This window comes from Pongo abelii (assembly GCF_028885655.2).
Source record: "Pongo abelii isolate AG06213 chromosome 18 unlocalized genomic scaffold, NHGRI_mPonAbe1-v2.0_pri chr18_hap1_hsa16_random_utig4-3745, whole genome shotgun sequence".
Taxonomy (NCBI): Eukaryota; Metazoa; Chordata; class Mammalia; order Primates; family Hominidae; genus Pongo; species Pongo abelii.
Window position 1 is genome coordinate 111,266 of NW_026946742.1, and position 10,111 is coordinate 121,376.

General features: G+C 46.8%; 1 pseudogene; it reads left to right on the forward strand.

Annotated features, from left to right (window-relative positions):
* Positions 1-4,008: 4,008 nt before the first annotated feature.
* On the forward strand, positions 4,009-9,478 carry LOC134761246 (olfactory receptor 7E24-like; annotated as a pseudogene).
* The last annotated feature ends 633 nt before the right edge of the window (positions 9,479-10,111 follow it).

The window sequence follows — 10,111 nt, forward strand, 5'->3', positions numbered from 1 at the left end:
GAGGTCAGGCCCGGCGAAACACCGACCTGTTTGCTAGCTGCAGCAATCACAGGGGCCCCCACAAAGAGGCAAGGGAAGGGGGGCCCTGGGAAAGGAACTCAGCTTGGCTGTCAGAGTTTGCAGCGTAACCAGTGTGCTGATGGTAAAGAAATAGGACGGTGGAAGAACAAATGCCCTCAACTCAAAAGAAAACAAGATGACTCAGAGCAGGAGGCCCCGGACAAGGAGGAAGGGGCCCTGCTCAACCCGGCAGGAGGGTTCTTGGACTGAGGGAGACCGGGCTCAAGTGTCCCCAAAGAGCCACTGGTCAGAATGACAGTCGGGGGTGGAGACATTGACTTTCTTGGAGATAGCGGTGCTGAACATTCGCTAGTAACCGCCCCGGTCGCCCCCTTATCCAAAAAGACTATTGACGTCATCGGAGCCACGGGGGTTTCAGCAAAGCAAGCTGTAGGCTTGCTTCGGACTTGTACTGTAGGAGGACATAAAGTCATTCATCAGTTATGGTACATGCCTGACTGTCCCTTGACCTTTTGGGGAAGGGACTTGCTCAGCAAGCTGAGAGCCACGATCTCTCTGACAGAGCACGGCTCTTTGCTGCTAAAGTTACCCGGAACGGGAGTCATTGTGACCCTTATGGTCCCCCGAGAGGAGGAATGGAGACTTTTCTGAACTGAGCCGGGCCAAGAGAGAAGGCCAGCTCTGGCTAAGCGGTGGCCAAGAGTACGGGCAGAAGACAACCCTCCGGGATTGGCCAGTTAAGACTGGGGCCCAGCGGGTTAGGCAAAAACAGGACCCGGTCTCCAGAGAAGCTCTTCAAGGTATCCAGGTCCGTCTCAAGCACCTAAGAACTGTTGCAATTCTTGTTCCTTGTCAGTCTCCATGGAACACTCCCCTCCTGCCTGTTCCCAAGCCACGGACCAAGGACTACCGGCCGGTACAGGATTTGCGCTTGCTTCATCAAGCTACACTGACTTGACATCCAACAGTACCTAACCCGTCCACATTGTTGGGGTTGCTGCCAGCTGAGGACAGCTGCTTCACCTGCTTGGACCTGAAAGATGCTTTCTTTCCTATCAGATTAGCCCCTGAGAGGCAGAGGCTGTTTGCCTTTCAGTGGGAAGATCCGGAGTCAGGTGTCACTACTCAGTACACTTGGACCGGGCTTCCCCAAGGGTTCAAGAACTCCCCCACCACCTTCGGGGAGGCGTTGGCTCGAGACCTCCAGAAGTTTCCCACCAGAGACCTAGGCTGTGTGTTGCTCCAGTAGGTTGATGACCTTCTGCTGGGACACCCCACGGCAGTCGGGTGTGCCAAGGGAACAGATGCCCTACACCGGCACCTGGAGGACTGTGGGTATAAGATGTCCAAGAAGAAAGCTCAGATCTGCCGACAGCAGGTACGTGACTTGGGATTTACTATCTGACAGGGCTCGGAACGCAGCCCGGGATCAGAAAGAAAGCAGGTCATTTGCAATCTAGTGGAGCCCAAGAGCAGAAAGCAGGTGAGACAATTCTTAGGAGCTGTGGGGTTTTGTAGACTGTGGATCCCAAACTTTGCAGTATTAGCCAAGCCTTTGTATGAGGTCCCAAAGGGGGCGGGGACCGGGAACCTTTGGAATGCAGATCCCAACAACAGCAAGTCTTTCATGAGTTAAAGGAAAAACTTCTGGCAGCCCTAGCCCTGGGGCTACTCGATCTGACAAAGCCTTTTCCATTCTATGCATCAGAGAGAGAAAAGATGGCAGCTGGACTTTGAACCCAAACGGTTGGGCTCCGGCCAAGGCCGGCGGCCTACCTCTCTAAACAACTAGACGGGTCTACTAAAGGATGGCCCCCTGTTTGAGGGCCTTGGCAGCAACTGCCCTGCTAGAACAAGAAGCAAATAAGCTGACTCTTGGGCAAAACCTGAACATAAAGGGCCCCCATGCTGTGGTGACTTTCATGAACGCTAAAGGACATCGTCGGCTACCGAATGCCAGACTCACCAAGTACCAAACTTGGCTCTGTGAAAATCCTCGTATAACCATTGAAGTTTGTAACACCCTACACCCGCCACCTTGCTCCCGGTATCAGAGAGCCCTGTCGAGCCTGATTGTGTGGAAGTCTTGGACTCAGTCGACTCTGGCAGACCTGACCTCCGGGACCGGACTTGGGCATCAGTAGACTGGGAACTATACGTGGATGGGAGCAGCTTCTTCAACCCCCAAGGAGAGAGAGGTGCAGGGTATGCAGTGGTAACCCTGGACACTCTTGTTGAAGCCAGATCGTTGCCCCAGGCCACTTCAGCCCAGAAAGCTGAACTCATTGCTTTAATTCGGGCCTTAGGACTCAGTGAGGGTGAGACTGTAAACATTTACACTGATTCTCGGTGTCTTTTTAACCCTTCGAGTGCATGGAGCGTGATAGAAAGAAAAGGGCCTATTGAACTCTGAGGGAAAAGACAGAAAATATCAACAAGAAACCTTGCAATGATTAGAAGCAGTATGGAAACCCCACAAGGTGGCAGTTAGGCATTGCAGAGGACACCAGCGAGCTTCCACCTCGGTGGGTTTGGGGAATTCCCGCGCTGACTCAGAGGCTCGAAAAGCAGCATCTGCCCCCTTCTGGGCATCAGTGCTCCCTCAAGTACCTGATCTTGGACCTACTTCTTCTAAAAAAGAAAAGGACATTCTCCAGGTAGAGGGAAGGACAAGTGATGGAGGAAGGATGGATTCGGTTACCAGATGGGAGCGTAGCTGTGCCACAGCTGCTAGGAGTTGCAGTTGTACTGGCTGTGCAAGAAACCACCCATCGAGGTCAGGAGTCACTGGAAAAGTTGTTAGGCCGGTATTTCTACATCTCGCCTTTGTCAGCCCTTGCCAAAACGGTGAGGCAGCGGTGTGTTACCTGCCGACAGCATGATGCGAGGCAAGGTCCAGCCGTTCCGCCCGGCATACGAGCTTATGGAGCAGCCCCCTTTGAAGATCTCCAGGTAGACTTCACAGAGATGCCAAAGTGTGGAGGTAACAAGTATTTACTAGTTCTTGGGCGTGCGTACCTACTCTGGGTGGGTGGCGGCCTATCCAACACCAACTGAGAAAGCTCGTGAAGTAACCCGTGTGCTTCTTCGAGATCTGATACCTAGATTTCGACTGCCCTTACGGATCGGCTCAGATAAACGGGCCTGCGTTTTAGGCTCCCTTGGTACAGAAGACGGCAAAGGTATTGGGGATCCCACGGAAACTGCATGGCGCCTCCCGGCCTCAGAGCCCCAGAAAGGTGGAGCAGATGAATCGGACTATCAAAAATAATACTATTGTCTTCCCCGCGAGATATTTAAAACAACACCACAAGGGGCGTCAAACCACCTGCTAAATTTGAGGGAATATTATCCTCTCCCCCACTCCCGCGGCCCCGGATATTAGAGACAATAACACAGGCGTAACGTACACCCACTACTTGATTGGGAATAATATCATCCTCACCCTTCTCGGATATTAGGAACAATATCACACTGTGCGTGTAGTACTGTCGTGAAATTCAATGGAATGTCATCCTTCGCCTCCCTGGATATGATGAACAATATCACAGGGGATGTACAGCTTCTGAGATATTGGGAGTGATATCATCCTCTCCCCTCTGGAAGTTAGGGACAATATCACAGGGGTAGTGTACACCCTCTGGCATGTTGGCACTAATATCATCCTCCCGCCCACTGGATATTAAAAACCATATCACAAGGGGCGTGTACAGACACTTCGATATTGGTATTAATACCATCCTCTCCCTCTTTGGATATTCGGTGCCGTATTTCAGGTGGGGTATACGCCACCTGCAATATTGGAAGTAATATGATTTTCTCCCCCGTGGATATCAGAAACGATATCACAGGGGGTGGCGAACAACCCCTGCGATACTTGGAGTGATATCATCGTCTCCCCTCACGATGATTAAGAACAATATCGTAGGGGTGGGGTGTACACCCCCTTTCATATTTGATACCATCCTCTTCCCCCTGGATATTAGGAACAATATCAGGAAGGGACGTAGAGACCCTGCGACCTTTGCTGTCATACAATTGTCTCTCCCCTAGATATTAGGAAAAATGTCACTGGGGATGTGAACAGCCCTGCGATATTGAGAATAGTATCATCCTCTCCCCCCTTGCATATTGGGAACAACATCACAGGTGGGGTGTACTGCCTCTGCGATATTGGGGGTAAAATTTTCCTCTCTTCCCCTGGACATCAGGAAGGGTATCAGAGGGGGAGGGTGTGCATTCCCTGCCATATTCAACGTAACTTCATCCTCTCCCTCCCAGGGTATTCAGAACAATAGGACAGGAGGGGTGTACGCCAACTGCGATATTGAGAGTCGTATCATCCTCTTTCGCTCTGGATCTTAGGAACAATATCACAGGGTTGTGTACACCCCCTGCGATATTGGGAGTACTATCATCCTCTCTCCCTGTGGATATTAGGAAGAGTATCACAGGGCTGTGTAAACCCCCTGCGGTACTGGGAGTAATATCATCCTCTCTCCCTCTGAATAGAGGAAGATTTTCACAGGGGTGTGTACACCCCCTGCGATATTGGGAGTAATGTCATCCTCCCCAAACCTGGATGTTAGCAACGAGATCACAGAGGGGGTGTACACACCCTGCGACATTGGAAGGAATATGATCGTCTCCCCACCTGGATACTGGGAAAGAAAGATATCACAGCGCGGGTATACGTTCCCTACGCTGTTGGCAGTAATCTCATTCTTTTCCTGTCTGGATATGAGGAAGCATATCACAGGGGAGCTGTACAATTACTTCGATATTGGGAGTAATATCATCCTCTATTTTCCTGGATATTGGGCACAAAAACACAAAAGGGTGTACAACCCCTGCGATCTTGGGAGTAATAGCATACTCTCCTTCCCTGGATGTTAGAAAACAGTATCATCAGGGCTCAACACCCCCCGCGATAATGGGAGTCATATTTACTCTTTCACAGGCCATTTGGAACAATACAACAGGGGGTGTTTACAAACAGGGGTGGTGTACACCCCTGTGATATTGGGAGTAACATCATTCTCCCCACCTCCGGATATTAAGAACAATATCCCGGCGGGAGGTGGTACACCCGCAGTGATATTGCGAATAATGTCATCCTCTCCTTCCCTGGATATTAGGAACAATATCACAGGGGGGTGTACACCTTCTGTGATACTGGAAGCAATATCATCCTCTCCCCCGCTGGATATTAGAAAAAAATATCACTCACGGTGTACACCCGCTGTGATATTAGGAAGAATATTACAGGGTGTACACCCACTCTGACTTTAAGAGAAATAGCTCCCTCAAATGTCCCAAACAATATCACAGGGTATACAATGATATTTCCCTAGGATATTACAAATACTATCACAGGGTGTACACCCACTGTGATAACACGAGTAATAATACATCCCAAGGATACTACCAAGAATATCACAAGGCTGTACACCCACTATGACATCGGGAGTGATATCTCCCTAGGATACTACGAACACCATCACAGAATGTACACACATGGTGCGCACGCACGGTGATATTAGGAGTACTATCAACGCAGGACATAGTCAATAAGACCACAGGGAGTACATACCTGATGTACACCCACGGCGATGTTATGAGAACTACCTCCCTAGGATAATACGAATAACATCACAGAGTGGACACACATGGTATACACCCACCGTGGCACTAGGACTAATAACTTTCTGAGATATTACCAGTAGCATCACACAACAGAAACACATGGTGTACACCCACTGTAACCTTAGGTGTAATTTCTCCCTACGATATTACGAGTAACATCTCAGTGCATACACACATGGTGAACACCCACTGTGACATTAAGGGTAATATCCCCCTAGGATATTACCAATAACATCACCGGGTGTCCACCCATGGTGTACATGCTCTGTGATGTTAGGGATAATAACTCCCTAGGATATTATGAATAATACCGCAGGGTGTACAGAAACTCTGATATTAGAGGTAATATCTCTCTAGGATATTATGAATAATATCACAGGGTGTACCCCCACTGTGATACTGGGAGCAATATCTCTCTAGGATACTACGAATCATATCAGAATGTACACCCACTGTGATAATAGGAGAAATATCTCTCTGTGATATTACGAATTAGATCACAGAGTGTACACACATGGTGTACATCCACTTTGATATTAGGAGTAATCTCTTCCTAGGACATTACAAATAACATCACAGAGTGTACACCCACTGTAATATTAGGAATCGTATCTCCCTAGGTGATTACAAGTAATATCACAGGGTGTACACCCACTGTGATATTAGGAGTAATATCTTCCTAGGGTATTATGAATAATTTCACAGTCTCTACACACATAATGTACACTCACTGTGATATTAGGAGTAACATCTACCTAGTAGATAACAAATAACATCGCAGGGTGTACCCCCACTTTGATATTAGCTGTAATATTCCTCTAAGTTGTTACAAATAAGATCACAGGGTGTAGAAACATGGTGTACACTCACTGTGATACCAGGAGTCGTATCTCTGTAATATATTATGAATAATATCACAGGTTGTACACCCACTGTATTATTAGGAGTCATATCTCTGTAGGACATTACAATTAATATCACACGGTGTACAGCCACCCTGATATTAGGAGCAATATCTTTCTAGGATATTACAGATAATATCACAGGGTGTACGCCCACTCTGCTGTCAGGAGCAATATCTCCCTAGGATATCAAAAATCCTATCACGGGGTGTCCAATCTCTGCCTTCCAGGTTCGAAGGGATTCTCCTGCTTCAGCCTCCCGAGTAGCTAGGTTTACGCGCCACCACACCCGGCTAATTTTTTTTTATTTTCACTGGAGACGGGGTTTCACCACGTGGGCCAGGCTGTTCTGGAAGTCCTGACCTCAGGTGATCCATCAGCCTCGGCCGCCCAAAGTGCTGGGATTACAGGTGTGAGGCATGGTGCTGAGCCAAGAGTTATATATTCAATTCATTTGGAAACACAGCTCCCATATTTGAGTGTGCGTGTACTTTTATGAAGAAATGATGTCAGAAAACCTAAGGATGATAATAACTATGAAAAGTAACAGGCACGTGAAAAGGTCCTCCGATTGAGAACTATAAGCTTCGATTTCGGTTTTAGATAATGGGGTCCTAGCTCTTGTGTCGTCCTTTTACATATTCTACATCACAGGAACTTGCAGCACGGTGTCAGAATAAAATAGAGTGTATTTCACGGCTTCTTAATTTCTTTCAATTAGATGAGATCTTTTTCTTAAAGAGAGAAGGACATTTTCATTGCATTGTATTTTTTCTGAAAAGAGTAGGCCGTATTTTACTGAGATCACGGATTTGTTATATATGACGTTTTGGTCTTCTAATATTCTTCAGTGGATTTTCTCTAAAGTGGTATGTACAGAAAGACTTGTATAGCAAAAAAGTAAACCACGTAATAATTCTGAGATTTTTGGAATTGTCACAGCTGAGAAACATTGCTGGCGGTGTATGGTCCCCAAGTGTGAAAGTGTTCCTTGTGAATTGCTTGCATCCAGCATTAAGGGCTGGTTTTTCTCTTTTATTTTTCCAATCCTCTTTCCTTCTCAAGGTGTCCAAGACACACAGAGCCACGGAATCTCACAGGTGTCTGAGAATTCCTCCTCCTGGGACTCTCAGAGGATCCAGAACTGCAGCCCGTCCTCGCTTTGCTCTCCCTGTCCCTGTCCACGTATCTGGTCACGGTGCTGAGGAACCTGCTCAGCATCCTGGCTGTCAGCTCTGACTCCCCCCTCCACACCCCCATGTACTTCTTCCTCTCCAACCTGTGCTGGGCTGACATGGGTTTCACCTCGGCCACGGTTCCCAAGATGATTGTGGACATGCAGTCACATAGCAGAGTCATCTCTCATGCGGGCTGCCTGACACAGATGTCTTTCTTGGTCCTTTTTGCATGTATAGAAGACATGCTTCTGCCTGTGATGGCCTATGACTGCTTTGTAGCCATCTGTCGCCCTCTGCACTACCCAGTCATCGTGAATCCTCACCTCTGTGTCTTCTTCGTTTTGGTGTCCTTTTTCCTTAGCCTGTTGGATTGCCAGCTGCCCAGTTGGATTGTGTTACAATTCACCATCATCAAGAATGTGGAAATCTCTCATTTTGTCTGTGACCCCTCTCAACTTCTCAAACTTGCCTGTTCTGACAGCGTCATCGATAGCATATTCATAGATTTCGGTAGTACTATGTTGGGTTTTCTTGTCGTTTCAGGGATCCTTTTGTCTTACTATAAAATTGTCCCCTCCATTCTAAGGATTTCATCGTCAGATGGGAAGTAGGAAGCCTTCTCCACCTGCGGCTCTCACCTAGCAGTTGTTTGCTGATTTGACGGAACAGGCATTGGCATGTACCTGACTTCAGCTGTGTCACCACCCCCCAGGAATGGTGTGGTGGCATCAGTGATGTACGCTGTGCTCACCCCCATGCTGAACCTTTTCATCTACAGCCTGAGAAACAGGGACATACAAAGTGCCCTGCGGAGGCTGCGCAGCAGAACAGTCGAATCTCATGATCTGTTCCATCCTTTTTCTTGTGTGGGTGAGAAAGGGCAACCACATTCAATCTCTACATCTGCAAATCCTGCCCCTTAGTCACATTATTTTTGTGGCTTGATGGCTTTTATTCCTTTCCGCATTTCCTTTGTGAATATTGCTTTCTTCGTTATGCCTTTAACTGGAATGGGTGAGTATTCTGGGATCCTTTGTTTAGCAGAAACCTCATGACAGAATCCTCTATACCTAGGCGGCCCCTTTTAGTTTCTGAGCAATAACCCGGTCATCCAGGTGGAATCACCACCATCTTTTTATATACACGAAGTCCTCACTTCATTTTGGAATTCCCTGAAAACTGACTTTATGGAAACAATGTACAGGAGGTCCTCCAACACCATTGGTTATTCAAAGTTGTGTAGTTATACTGTTGATGAAAAATAAGTGGTTTCACTATACATAATTTTGCTTCGAGGTGAAGTTTCCAAGAGACTTTCAAAGATGTTAAGTGAGGACATACTGTACATCAAATTCATATCCTCTTCCACAGTTTATGTGGAATTTCTTCATAAACTGCTTCTAGAGAATCTATTTAGGCAGGTTATGTGTAGAGATAAATGTCGCCGTTCCTCAATCTTGGCTTTGAGTCAAATCACCTGGGGAGCTAACACATGATGAGGCCTGGGTCTCAACACCTAAGATTCGGATTTCCTTGCACCTGTGTGAGTACGCGGATTTTTGTTTTTTTTTCTTTTAAAGCACCAGAGGTGGTTCCAATGACGAAGTTTTTAGAGGCATCAAGCTCCAATGAGTAAGAACAGAAATTAATTATAATTTCTTCAAATATTATCTTCAAATGCATTGTCCATCAACACCACACAAATGTTTATTATGCTGTTTTTTCTTACCATTTCGCATTTTCGCATTTTCTATTTCTTTCTTTTCGTTTTTTTTTTTTTTTTTTTTTTTTTTTGAGTCAGAGTTTCACCCTTGTTGCCCAGGCTGGAGTTCAATGGCACGGTCTGGCTCACTGCAACCTCTGCCTCCCGTATTCAAGCAATTCTCCTGCCTCAGCCTTCCAAGTAGCTGGGATTACAGGCATGCGCTACCATGCCTGGCTAATTTTTTTTTTTTTTTTTGTATTGTTAGTAGAGACAGTGTTTCTCCATTTTGGTCAGGCTGGTCTTGAACTCCCCACCACAGGTGATCCACCCGCTTCCGCCTCCCAAAGTGCTGGGATTACAGGCATGAGCGACTGCGCCCAGCCACCGCTTAGCATTTACATTTCACATTTGTTGAAGTTATAGATGTATACACACATTGATTGCTGCTTTGTTATACACTTGCGTATACATAAGATGGGAAATAGAAAAGAATAAAATGGGCACAGTATCCCTGAAGTTTCACATTCCTGCTATTTTAAAAATATTTGCTCTTAGAAATTTGTTTCAATTAAGAAACTGTGGCATACACACCCAATGAAGTATTATTCCGCCTAAAAAGGAAGAAAATCCTCTCCGCTGCGGACAAAATGGGTGAGATT